At 44.2% G+C, this 12415-nt stretch overlaps 1 protein-coding gene across 12 annotated transcripts in view; it reads right to left on the bottom strand.

The window, feature by feature from the left end:
• The window catches only part of TENM1 (teneurin transmembrane protein 1), a 782075-nt gene that overhangs the window by 289333 nt on the left and 480327 nt on the right, over positions 1-12415 (bottom strand). For 8 of the 12 annotated variants that reach the window (XM_085546283.1, XM_085546288.1, XM_085546286.1 and 5 more), the window contains exon 1: positions 3839-3929. The exons of the other annotated variants lie outside the window; for them this stretch is intronic. The gene's annotated coding sequence lies outside the window, so the exon portion shown is untranslated. Of the gene's footprint in view, positions 1-3838; positions 3930-12415 lie in introns of those variants that run through there. 12 annotated transcript variants of the gene reach the window in all.

Below are 12415 nucleotides of genomic sequence, written 5' to 3'. Positions count from 1 at the left end.
AGCCTGTTCTTCCACACTTGAAACAGTTGCCTCAGGATCAGAGGTCTGGCAGGAGGAAGCATGGGAGGACAGCCACCCATCTCCTGGGCTGCTATCATACAGCTGTTCACCAACCATTACCCACGGAAATGAGCAGAATGTGTAAAGGTTAAGAGTTTTTCTCTTACATAAATACTTGAGTGTACAGTAATTATCACCCCAGTTTATCAGGGTCTAAACTAATGTAAAGGTAGTATTTAATAGTAGCACACCTAAGAGGAGGACCCAAGTTACCGATATTCTACTTAAAGCAAAACCAATACAGTCACTCTCATATATGATATATGAGAGCCTTTATTGCTAAACTGTTCTGCTCTGAATGCTTGCAGTTAATGGAACCCAGCTCAGAAGTGTTTGGTAGATCAGGCAAACACCTCATGCCAATTGCTGCCAACAATACTCTAAGGACGGAGCAAGTTCTAAGAAACTCCTTTTTCAGATTTGTTTGTTTAGAAGTTACTTTTCACAGACTCCCTCCTCTGCAACACACACCTCCTTGGGCAGCCCACGAACCTTGCTCCAACCAAGTATCACTTGGAGTACAAACTGATGCAGGAGTGAGTACATGGGAACAGCCCCGAGAAGAGCATCCCAAATTGCTCTCCTGCCTCCAGTCCTGAAATCAAGCTACAGCAGGGACTATTTGCACTCCAGCATTTTCTTACCACCTGTTTTAGGTTTAAAAGCTACCATTTCAATCATGGAAATATGAATTTTCAAAAACTTGTCAAACTGTTGTCAATTCTTGCAGTCTGACGTCCACCCAGACAAACAGATGGACAGAGCAGACATGCTCCCCACGCAAGATGAGAACACAGACGCCACAGCAGAACATCACACCTAAAGCCCCACATGCCTTTGATACAAAGGAAGAGTTTGTGGGCTCTTCACCATCCCTGGCAAACATCTGTCTGCACCTGGGGAAACAAAAGAACCAAAAGACCAAATGCACCACCAGCCTGCAGGCAAACCAGAACAGGAATCTACATTGGAACAAGCAGCACTATCCACTTAAAAGGCTCTGAACTGGACAAGTCAGTAATTGCTCATTAAGGCTACAGAAAACAACAACTGCTGAGTGAAGGCTTCCAAAGCAGCAAGCCAGTACCAAGCTCCATTCAGAACAGTCATTTTGATTTCAGTATTCTTCCAGACGACATTTAACTACAAGTGATGTTCTCCCTCCAACCCTACACTAATTACATTCCAATACCCAAAAATGGGGAGAATTCTGTACTGTAAAGTAGAAAATAGTACAATAGCCTCACACAGTAGCTCCAGTGAAAGAGATTAATATATCTGATTAACGCCAAACAGTTCACTGCAACAGAAGCAGAAACAAAGAAAGAACACTTGTTTTCAATAATATAAGCAGTAAGCTTAAGTTCAAATTTGTAGAAGAGAAAATGTACTAACAAAGAATTAGCTCAAGTGTATTTTAATCAGTTTTCAGAGTATAAACATTTTGTTAAAGCAGTAAATAAAAGCACAAGAGAAATGGCCACGTTTGCCTAGTAACAACTGGTGCAATGAATGTTAAGCTATTGAGCAGGTAAGTTTTCGAGTATCCTTAATATTTTACCACAATAAGTCTTCAGAAAAGGGAGGTTATCATGTGAAAAAATAAAATAAAATAAAAAAATACCAACCCACAAAAAACCTACATATTCAGTTTTATACCTATAGGTAGAAAAATAGATTTATATATTTCTCTAAGTCATAAAAGCTAATCATAGCAGGTCTTGTTCTTCAGACCTCTAGGGCTCCTACTGCACATTTTCAGCTTGCTTTGGCCCTAAATATTCTGTGAGAGGACCTCGGACACAGGCGCACACTGTAACACACCAACCCAGCACCATGTGGCTGCTGCAGCTCAACTCCCCCTGCCTGCGTGCTTTGTGCAGCTGCACGGTGTTGAACACTCAGTCTTTCTGAACCTGTGCAATGTGATCAGCAAACAGCAAACTCTGGAGGAGCAGGCAGCAGACAGCAAGACAGAAGCTCTCCCTGTTCAAACACAGATCATCACTTCTCTCTGTCAGTCTTCAGGGCATGACAAGCCTTGGTATGGTACTGCAGGTACTAAGGCTGGCACCAAGCAGGGGCAGGCTGCGCTCCCAGTCTGCAAAATGGGAACAGAAAGTACCACCGACCTAATGAGGTGACCGCTTTTCTATAATCAAAGCCCTAAGCAAACTGTTGGTAAGTGATGTTATTCCTTTTGTGTTTTTCATGTCTTTTTCCAGTGATGACCATTGAAAAGTTGAATTCACACCACGCAGACCTGCGAGCAGCACTGTGCCAGCATCAGTGCCTACAGCCTCACATGCTGACGGGGAGGAACATGTACTCCTCTGAGATGGGCAACACTGCACACGCAGCACGGGGCACACACATGGGCAGCAGAGGCCTTTCTGCTGCTCCAAAAACTGTCACTTCAAATTGCAGTGCCCCATCGAACAAGAAGTAATAGATTTCCTTTGCAGCATCCTTGCTCACATGATGCTGCCTCTATAGAACTCCGAGCACATTTCAATGGCTTTTTATATACATAAACCATCAACACAACGCTTTCATTTACTTCCACACCCAGCTGCTCGTAAGAAAAAGTCATTCACATTCACACCCTTAAGAGGTTTTTTTTAGTAAGATTTTTCTATTTTTCATTTATACGTCGTTCACAAGTTCGAAAACTTGGCAAATGGCACACACGTTTCTCTTTAAAAGTAGAGATTCGTATTTTGGTCCACCAGCCGCAGTTACCCTCCTCTGATACAGGGCCGGGCAGCCCCGAGCAAGCCCGAGGGAACGCGGTGCCCACACAACTTCTGCTCGTTCGGCTCTCTTGCGAACAAAAGGTGACACCCACACAGACACCTATGTCCCTGAGCTGCTAAAAGCCGTGAGTCCTTGAAATAAGCTGGATCATAAACACCACCGCGTTTCGTACCGCTGACACGCACGTAGGGAAGCACGGGGATTAATTTAATAACGACGCTGCCTTCCATCTGCGGAGAAACACGGTAGGCTCAACCCGCAGCTCTGCGAATCACACGCAGCGCAGGTCGGGGAGCCGCTCCGGGCCGGGTCTCACCGCAGCTCCTGCCCACCTCGGCGTTCCGCTCCTCCCGCGCGAGCGGCGCCGCGCCCCGGGCACCCGCAGCACAGCAGCGGGGCACCGCCAGCGCCCGGAGCCGGCAGCGGAGGGGCTGCGCTCATCACCGCCGGGATGGGCGTCCGCAAGCCCCGGGTACAGCGAGCATCGCCCGCGAGGGACCCGCGGAGACAGTTCACGTGCGGACTGAAACGGCAGAGCGGGGGTCGGGGAGAGGGCATAAGTTACAACATTCGCACTGAACACCGCGGTGTCTCAGCTCCGCACCCGTCACGCAGACACCCCGCGGGTGTGCGTGGGGCAGGGACCCGCGGAGCGCGGCCACGGAGCCGCCGCGGCGGGGAGGTGGGTAAATAAACACCTGGGAGCGACGGCGGAGCGATGCGAGGACCGCGCACACGCCCAAACCGCGGGGCCGAGCCCGCGAGCCGCGGGCAGCCCGCACCGCCCGCCCCGGGCACCGCGGCTCCCCGCGCCCCGCCCTCCCGTCGCCGCGCCCCGCGGACCGCCGCGCTCTCCGTCGGCCTCTGCAGCACCACGGCGGGCGGACAGCGACGCGCGGGGAAGCGGAGCCCGGCGGCGAGGAACCCGACCGCGCGCGGAGCCCCCCGCACAACTCCGAGCCGCCCGCTCCTCTCCGCTCCGGAGGCGAAGTTCGGCTGCCCGCGGCGCCGGCAAACTTACCGCGCTCCGCGGCCACCGGCTGAACTTTCAGCAGCGCCCCGGCTCGGCAGCTCCCATCGCCTCTAGGCTCGGCGCCCGCCTCCCGCTCCCCGGCGGCTGCGGCGCGGGCGGGTATAAATCCACATCGCCGGCGCCTCGCGGCTCCCTCCGCCCCGCCGAGGGGCAGCGCCGCGGCGCCCCGCGCTGACGGTGCCGGGGGAAAGAGAGCGGGATCGGGCTGGGCTCAGCCGCGCCGCCGCCGCTCCTCTCCGGCGGCTGTAGTGGCAGCGGCGCCGCTCGCTCTCTCGCTCTCAGGGTGGGTTTTTTTCCCTCTCTCTCTCTTTTTTTTTTTTTTTTTTTTCCTCCCCTTTTCGGCTCCTTCGCCGTTAATGAGCATGCCCGGGAGATGTGCGCAGGCGCGCTGCCGGTCGCCGCGCCTCGAGCCGCCTCGCACCGGGCGCCGCCGGGGGCTGCGAGGGAGCGACGAGCCGGGTCCGCGCCCGCAGAGCCCGGGGGCGTGGGGCGGCGGCCGCGGGGGAGCGCGATGCCCCGTTCCCGCGGGGTGGGAAGGGGAACGCCCGGCGCTCCTCCGCCTCAGGGAGCAGCGCGGACCGCCTCCCTCCCACCCGCACGGCGAGCGGTTTTTACCTTGCCGAGGAAGCAGCGGTGCCGCGGCTTCTGGGGAGAGGAGACGGAGGGGCCGCGGGTGGAGGCGGTGCTGCCAACGGGGCTCAAGCGCTGCTTCCCTCTGCAGCGCCGGGGCTCAACTTCATGGGGACGGTGCCGCGTTGTCACCGCGAGTGCACGGTGCGGCTCCGGGAGGACACGCACAAAGGCACAGAGGTGGTTACAACCGCCTTTCTCTTTTTAAATGGTTAAATCTGCGCCTGCAGTTTCTCGAGAAGAAGCCTTAGCACAAGGAAGCTGAACGCTCCGCTCTCTTTCGTCCCCGTGCCTGTCTACTCACGCTGCGGTCGCAGCTCTCTGTAAAGCACCGCGGTCATTGCGCTGCTGAGCACCGGTTATTTCCTTGCACCTGGCTCATACACAACTTGAACTCCAGTTCCTCTTTCTGCTCTGCTCCTGGGCTACATTTCATTGAGGAAGTCATCTTATTCCTCCCTCCCCCCACCCCCAAATAAACAACAAACACACAACATCTACACACACACCCTAACAGAAAAATAATACAGCCAAAACACAAAACGTCCTGAAGGGAACTTAAACTGATTTTTAGGTAATAAAGAAAAACACACTGTGCAGTATTACACGTTGCATTGAATACCTGAAGAGTAACATGGGCAAGGCAAGCTGCGGTTCTTACACACAGCTACCAATGTGCTTCCCTGCCATTTTTAACTTTCACTCTTAGACACAGCCCTGCTCTGAGTTGGTCCTGTCAGAGGCAAAATCAGGTGCCCATGGAAAACCTTAACGAGGCTAAGAAAGCCCTAAAGGTAAAACACCTACACATCGGCTTTTCATGTTCAGAATGACTTTCTACTAATGAGATTAGGTTCCAGGGGGCACTGAACAGCACACAAAGGTGATGATGAAACTGGCTTAAAACACGGCCCCCTTTTCAGAGTATTTATATTAGCATCCTCATAAAGACAAAGTGATGGAGATGTATGTTTGCAGGCTGTAAGTGGATTCTGAAATATCTTGTGAGGTCACAGTAGTTCCAAAGACAGCCTCCTTGAAAAACAAAGGATGGGAAAGATGAAAAGAAGTACTCGAACAAGAAAGACAGTAAACAGTCTTCAAATCTAGCATTAACAATGCTGTTTACATGAATAACAAGGTTAAGTACTAACTTTGCACCCTTCTTTCTAGAACATAGATTTTTCCTTTTATTCTATAAATTCCTAATGCTGCAAATACAAACTATTTAAGACAGAGGAGGTGGTCCAGTCCTTGGGAATGAAGTCTCCTTTGAAGGAAATTTTGGGAATTTAGATCTGCCACATCCTAAAGAAAAGGCAGCTGGTAAAGTTCCTGACGTAAATAGAATGAAATTCCTAAAGGACTTGATATCTTCCTTCTATTGAAAGCATCACGTGCAGCAGAAAGTCAGTCTTGAATGATTGGCTATAGATCACTTCCTTAGAAAGGCCAGAAGTCTCAAACCAAACTCATTTCTAATGAATCTTGCAGTCACTAAACAGACATCAATACCAACTGAATCTTTTGAACCCTCCAAAAAAAACCAACACAAACACAAGCATTTCAACTCAGAACCGTCATCTGTCAAAAGCTGGTCTCAGATGTCTGTGACATAGTCCCAGTAGGTGGAATAATTGTAGAAGAGTCATGAACTACTCTGAGTTATGAACTACTCTGAGTTAGTGGGAGGAGTACATTTTCCATTCTGGGAGACATGGTTGTTTTGGCTTTTTCTCTCTTTGGGTAGACTTCAACATTTGCTTTTCATTAACATAAAAAGCATGTAAGTTGAGCACAGAAATAGTTCAAAACCAAGAGGTGTAGCATGAAACAGATACCTGAGTTACAGAAACAAAGCAAGACAGCTGGGCAGTCTAGCAATTGATTTTTTAGATACTATCACATTCAGCTAAATACCATTCTCCTATTAATAGACATAAATATCACAAATTACTATTAGTGCTTGTCCTGCTATGCTTTGAAATTGCCTGTTGTATTTGTTAACTTATGATGGCCATAAAAGGACCGTGGTTTCATCAAGGGAAGACAAATAGATAAGCAGTGGACTTGGATATTTAGTCCTACCTTTGTCTACTTAACTACTAGAGATAAATGAGCCAAATCTGATAGTCACAACAGAGAAAATTGTTGCCAGATATCAAGTAGAATATCTGGTACTTTCAGATACCCGTGGGATGCTACTGAAGGTAAATCACATATACACTCCAACAGAACTAAGAACAGATTCCAAAGATATGAGACCAACAGGATGATGAGAGCATTTCTTTTGAAGGAATTATCCCTGAAGAAGGAACAGACACTGATATAGATTTTTCCGAGAATCAGAACAAATATATTTACAACTGCCAACAAAGAGCCCTTAAGCACATCACACCTAAAAGTACATCTCAGAAGTGCCTCAAGCAAAGAAATATATATACACACACATATAAATCTGACCCTTAGATTTCTCAACCAAGTATGCTGAAAGTGATAGATTTGAAAAAGAAAAGGATGGATATACTGATGGCAAGTGGAACTTCCGTGAGTTAAAATGATTGCAAGTTTATATGGTGGTGTAGCTTCCTGCAGTGAAAGAGTGGCAAAGTATAGTATCTCTAGTGAGCAGCTACAATAATACTCAATGCTGTGCTAACACATAGCACTGTCTTGACATCTGGCTAGTTCTAGTTCAGAAGAACCACTTGGGTGATTCATTGTCCTTTCCTTTACTGGTAACAGAGCTATGCTGAAGCACTGGTTTTAAAGCATCTTTGTACCTCCTGTGCGAGCAGAGATTGTTGACTGCATTGCAACAATTTCTGGTAGGACCTGAGACACAGCTGCCGGTCCCTCACACTTATAGTTTAGTCACACCACACTTCTGAGGATAATGTTGAAATGCTCTCCTTTTGCTTCTTATTCTTTTGATCAGATGAAATCTTCAAACACTGTGAACTTCTGGGGAATTTTCCTAACTTATATGACTGCATACTGGACAACTCCAAGAAAGTGTAAGCTTCTCCATGTAATTTAAATGTTTGCTCAGTGTGCCACTTATAGCAATCACTCCTTATACAGCCAGCAGGTTTCAAAAACGAGAGGTGTGAAATCAGCCGGATCCCTGTGCTTACTATGCTATATAACATAGTTTGTTTGAAATACAACGATTGATCTGTTTCAGTCTTTGCCAGGAAAACTACTTGCTTAGAAAAGAAGATGAAATATTTACACTAAGCCCTTTAATACTGGTAGAAAGCTACCCATATATAAAGGGCATTGAGACCTGCCGTAATGTTACAGAAGAGTCCAAGTAGCATAAACACAGCCCTGTCTTTTTTATACTTAGCAAGCAAAAAAAAATAATGAATCCAAGTACTAATTTGAGACAGACTCTGAAAGGACATTGTTGTGGAAGTTCTCCGTGTACATTAGGATGAAATCCCAAGCATATACCAAAAGCTTAAGTTATTTTAAAAATACCTGGTTATTTACACTCAATAAAACTAATGACATTGATTCATCTTTTACAGTTGTGCACAATGGTTTCAGAACAATGGTACTGTTTGAAATGATACCTGACATCTGTAAAATGTAGGTATTAGGAGAAGGAGATGAAAAAAAACAACAAAATGATCAAAACAATTCTCACTGCACCTGACACTCATTCACTTTGACAAGGCATACACCATTACACAAACAAATGTATGGGAGAATCAGGATCACTTTTTTTTTTTATGTATGAATACATTATATGTTGATATATTTTTATATCTGTATTTCTATTGAACAGGAATTGATAATTTGCACTAAAGAGAGAGATGCACACACAACTTTGCCCTTTATCTGGGACTAGATTCGTGCAAGATTAACAAAGAGAAAAATGATATAGGAAACACCAATCAAAGCTTACTTTCTGGACCAAGATAAGACTTCAGAAAGTAGTGGAATTTACTCTGCTCTTCCCCTTTCACTGAAAAGAAAGGAATTTCTTAAGCTACCCTAAATATACATAGAGATAACCATATACAAGTTGCATTTCAGTATTATTATCACTTTCAGGCAAGAAAAATTTTGGCCCCAGACTTTCTGCCAGAAACAGTCCATCATGTAGAACTGAGAGAGATAAGAGCAATTTTGATGGATAATCATTGTTCAGAAACAGTACCCCAAGAAAATGACTAAAGAGGAGTTGATAGTTCAAAAAAGAAATGTAAGCCAGTGTATTTTGAAAGTCATCTTGGTGACAAGTGTACCAGAAATACATTTGTTTACAAAACATTTTCTACCACATGCAAAAGACTGAAAAAAAGCAAAGCTGCCTTGTGCCATGTTTGCAAGCTTTCAGAGAGTAGTGCGTACATACAATATTGACTACCTCTCCACTGCTTTCTGTTACTGCACGATGCCCATCTCCTTCTCTCACTTTTTAAATACCTTGGTTTTTAACAGTGTTGACTTGCACATTCAGAAAGAATTCCTGTACACAAATACCACAGCCCAGCACACTGACCAAAACACTTATGACGTCTGAAGATATACAGCCTTTCTACAAATATGGCTCCTTCTTTAATATGCAGCAGAGAGAACAAAAGTGTTGCAATATTAATGGCTGAAGAGGGGTGTTGTTATTTTCCTTCCACATGAACACAAGGTGGTGCTACTGCTCCTGTCACCAGTACTGATTCTCCTCGTTCTCCACTCAGTCTTATCTGAGTGGTGGTAGATGAATGTAATGTAACTGGTCTACCAGAAATTTTCTTTAAACAAAAGGTAAGAAATAATGTCCATTAAAATATTCCATTTAAAAGTAGTTTAAGAACTTTTGTTTTGATAAGCTGAAAAAAGAATCAATTTCCAGTTGACAGACAAATACCTTCTTCAGTGATTTGGCTTGAATTCTATAGACTGGTTGTATGCCTAGCTTCCCTATACAGACGTTAATTAACATGAATTCTAGGTCAAAAAAAGAAAGAAAAAGCCTTAAGAACATCAATATTTTTTTTCCAGGTCTTAAGGAAGAATCAAAACAAACATGAAATGAGCAATGAAATATGTCAATAAGTATAATCCCAGGTCATCAAAAACAGCTGGAAATGGAAAAGATCAGTCTGAATACCTTCCTGCTCATAGCAGAAAATCCTTTGGTACTGCAGAAAGATGCATCTAAACTAGAAAATAAAAACCAAACCAACCAACAACATTCTCCTAAGAAAGATGACTTCACTTGCAGCCCAGAAAACCAGCTGTCTCCTGAGTGCAGCCAAAGCAGCATGGCCAGTAGGGTGAGGAGGTGATTGTGCTGCTCTGCTCTGAAGAGACCTAACTAAATTCTTGTACATGAGTACATGCAAGGAGAGGTTTAAGTTGATAAGCGTACTCTTCAGAGCAGTACAACAGTTTTTAAGAGAGAGATTAAACTTCCAAATAGCAGGAATCACTTCTTTCCCAAATAAAATAACATTGCATTGAAAGGTTACACTGAAGAAGAAAAAAAAAATAAAAAATCGAAGTCATGTTTCCTAGGCTGTTTTAGATACATTATTTCAAAGTCATTGTTAGTCTACAGTGTAATTTGTTTCATAGGAAGGAAATAATAAGAGGAGCTTATTTTGAATACAGTGTAAAAAGAGAGTACCTTCTTCCACATTTTTCTTTACGTCTGATAATTACATAATTATTGTGTTAAAGAAATTCTGACTTAGTATTCTGCAGTATTTTTTAAGGCATTTAAAAATCAAGCATGTTTTATGGAGGATCCAACCTGCTGCTTCCTGCTCCTGTTCTCTTTTATTACATAATAAACCCTGATGTTACTATAGCTTCTCTTTGTATTTTACTGATCTCTATTGCTCATGTATTTCCTTTTCCCTTGAGAAAATACACAAAAAAAAAAACACAAGACTTCAATATCTTATATCTTAATCCCATCAGCTTAATTAGACATGAAAGTAACTCTGGCCTCATTAAGAAATGTCCTAGAACAACAGGTGAAGTGGAATCAGGTGATCTTGAAAACATACACAAAAATCAGCTTGTCAGACAGTCCTAGTTGTTACCAAAACCTGGAATACAGCTAATGCAGAGAAGAAGAAAACTAAATGCTTAGCAGAAATCTCAGTGGAAGAGATGACTAATTAGAGATAATTACACACAGATTTCTTCCATTAAAAGTGCTTTAAAACATAAACATTCAAATTTTACTTAGACTCCCAAGTGCTTCCCAGGAGGTAAGCTTGAAAAAAAATATCTTTTAAATGATGTCAAGCACTTTTAAACCCAATGACTGATTTTTTAAGAGCAATCTCAATGAAAATTCTGGTGGTGTGGGTTTTCTTGCTCACCTCCAGTTTAGTAAGAAACAGTAATAAAGTTTATGGCTTAAGTTAGCATCACAGTTGCCCTACAGCAAAGATAATTAAGTGCTATAGTTCCAATTTGCTACTGTTCATCAGCCACTTCAAAAGCCAGACCAAACATTTACTCAATATAAAGTCATGGAACTCTTCCAAACTGAAGCCTAGACTACCAGAACATTTGTAAGTGACACTAGGACAAAAGCACGCAGTCACAAAAATGCATTATTTATAACATTAAAAAGCCTTATTATACAACCTATAAAAAGGGTCAAATCTCCAAAACATTTCTAAAGTCACCATAGTAAATCGTGAAATATCTTCCTCCTTTACATTGCACTACATACACCAGAGCAAACTCAGAATTTCAAATTGTACACAAGAATGCCAATATTCTTTCAATTTTTTAATCTGTCAACACCAATCACATTTCACCCATGCTCTGCTGAAAAAAAAAAAAAGGAAAATTGCTTCTGACAGGTTCTTGGCAACACCAAACAAAGTATTCACAGGTAAGCCAACAGCCACATACAGAATGAAATGCTGAACTCACCCAGCTGGTGAAGGGAATCTCTAGCCATGCAGCACTCCTCCTCAAGAAGCAACCTAGCTCTAAGACATGCACTGTTCCATGGCCAGCCTTTATATGTGCCCAGATTGGCTCTTCCCTGGTCTCTTGTGGAGGACAGGTGCAACCTGCCTGTGTTTCCTGGGCAGCCACAGCTCTTCACCATGTGCTCACTCAGCAGTTCAAGCTCTAACCAAACAGTTCCCTTGCAACCCACAAAATCCTTAGATCAGTAACATACTGTGAAACTAGTTAGTAACTAAGACACCACAATTAACAGTGCATTTTTAAAATATATAATTGTATGAGAAAATGTTGATCACAGTCTGAACCTCTGATTAACCACCTGAGGCAAGCAATGAGTCAGCTGCGGGAGCACAGATGAAGGTAATTCAGCTGTGCTAACCGAAGGGATGGAGCTTGGCTCCACCTCTCCTAGATCTCAAATGGCAAGTGGTCCATACAGCGATCAGGGCTCACAGAAATCTTGCAAAGTTCTGAAAAGGAAAATGCAAAGTCCCATATGTGGATTAATAGTGTGGTGCTGTACTTGCACAGTAGCATAGCTATGACAGAGAATGCACCAAATGCCTGGGGGTCCTGACAAAATTGAGCATGAATTAGCAAAAGTGTCCCTGCAGCAAAGAAAGACAACAGCAGCTTGGGCTCTATCCAGGAGGCAGAGTGAAATCATCCTTCACCTGTGTGCAATACTTCTAAGACCAGATCTGGTATACTGTTTTGAGCTCCATAATTCAGGAATAGATTTACTGGAGTGAATCCAGGAATATGGGATGGGACAAGAAGCAAAAGATACATGTTAGAACAGTTCCATCCTAGGAGATTTTTTTTCTAACGTGGGATCATCAAATATTGGAACATGGTGTTTAGAGAGATTATGGATTCTCCATATAATGAAATATTCAAACTTCATAGGACCAGGTTCCAGCAAGCACTTGACCAAAAGTCTCCAGAGATCTCTTCCAATCTAGGTTATTCTATGATCTG

The sequence above is a fragment of the Coturnix japonica genome, chromosome 4, assembly GCF_054131305.1.
Source record: "Coturnix japonica strain WE chromosome 4, WE-NBRP24, whole genome shotgun sequence".
NCBI classification, from domain to species: domain Eukaryota; kingdom Metazoa; phylum Chordata; class Aves; order Galliformes; family Phasianidae; genus Coturnix; species Coturnix japonica.
Note: the sequence above shows the minus strand (reverse complement) of the source record. Positions and strands in the feature narration are given on the sequence as shown.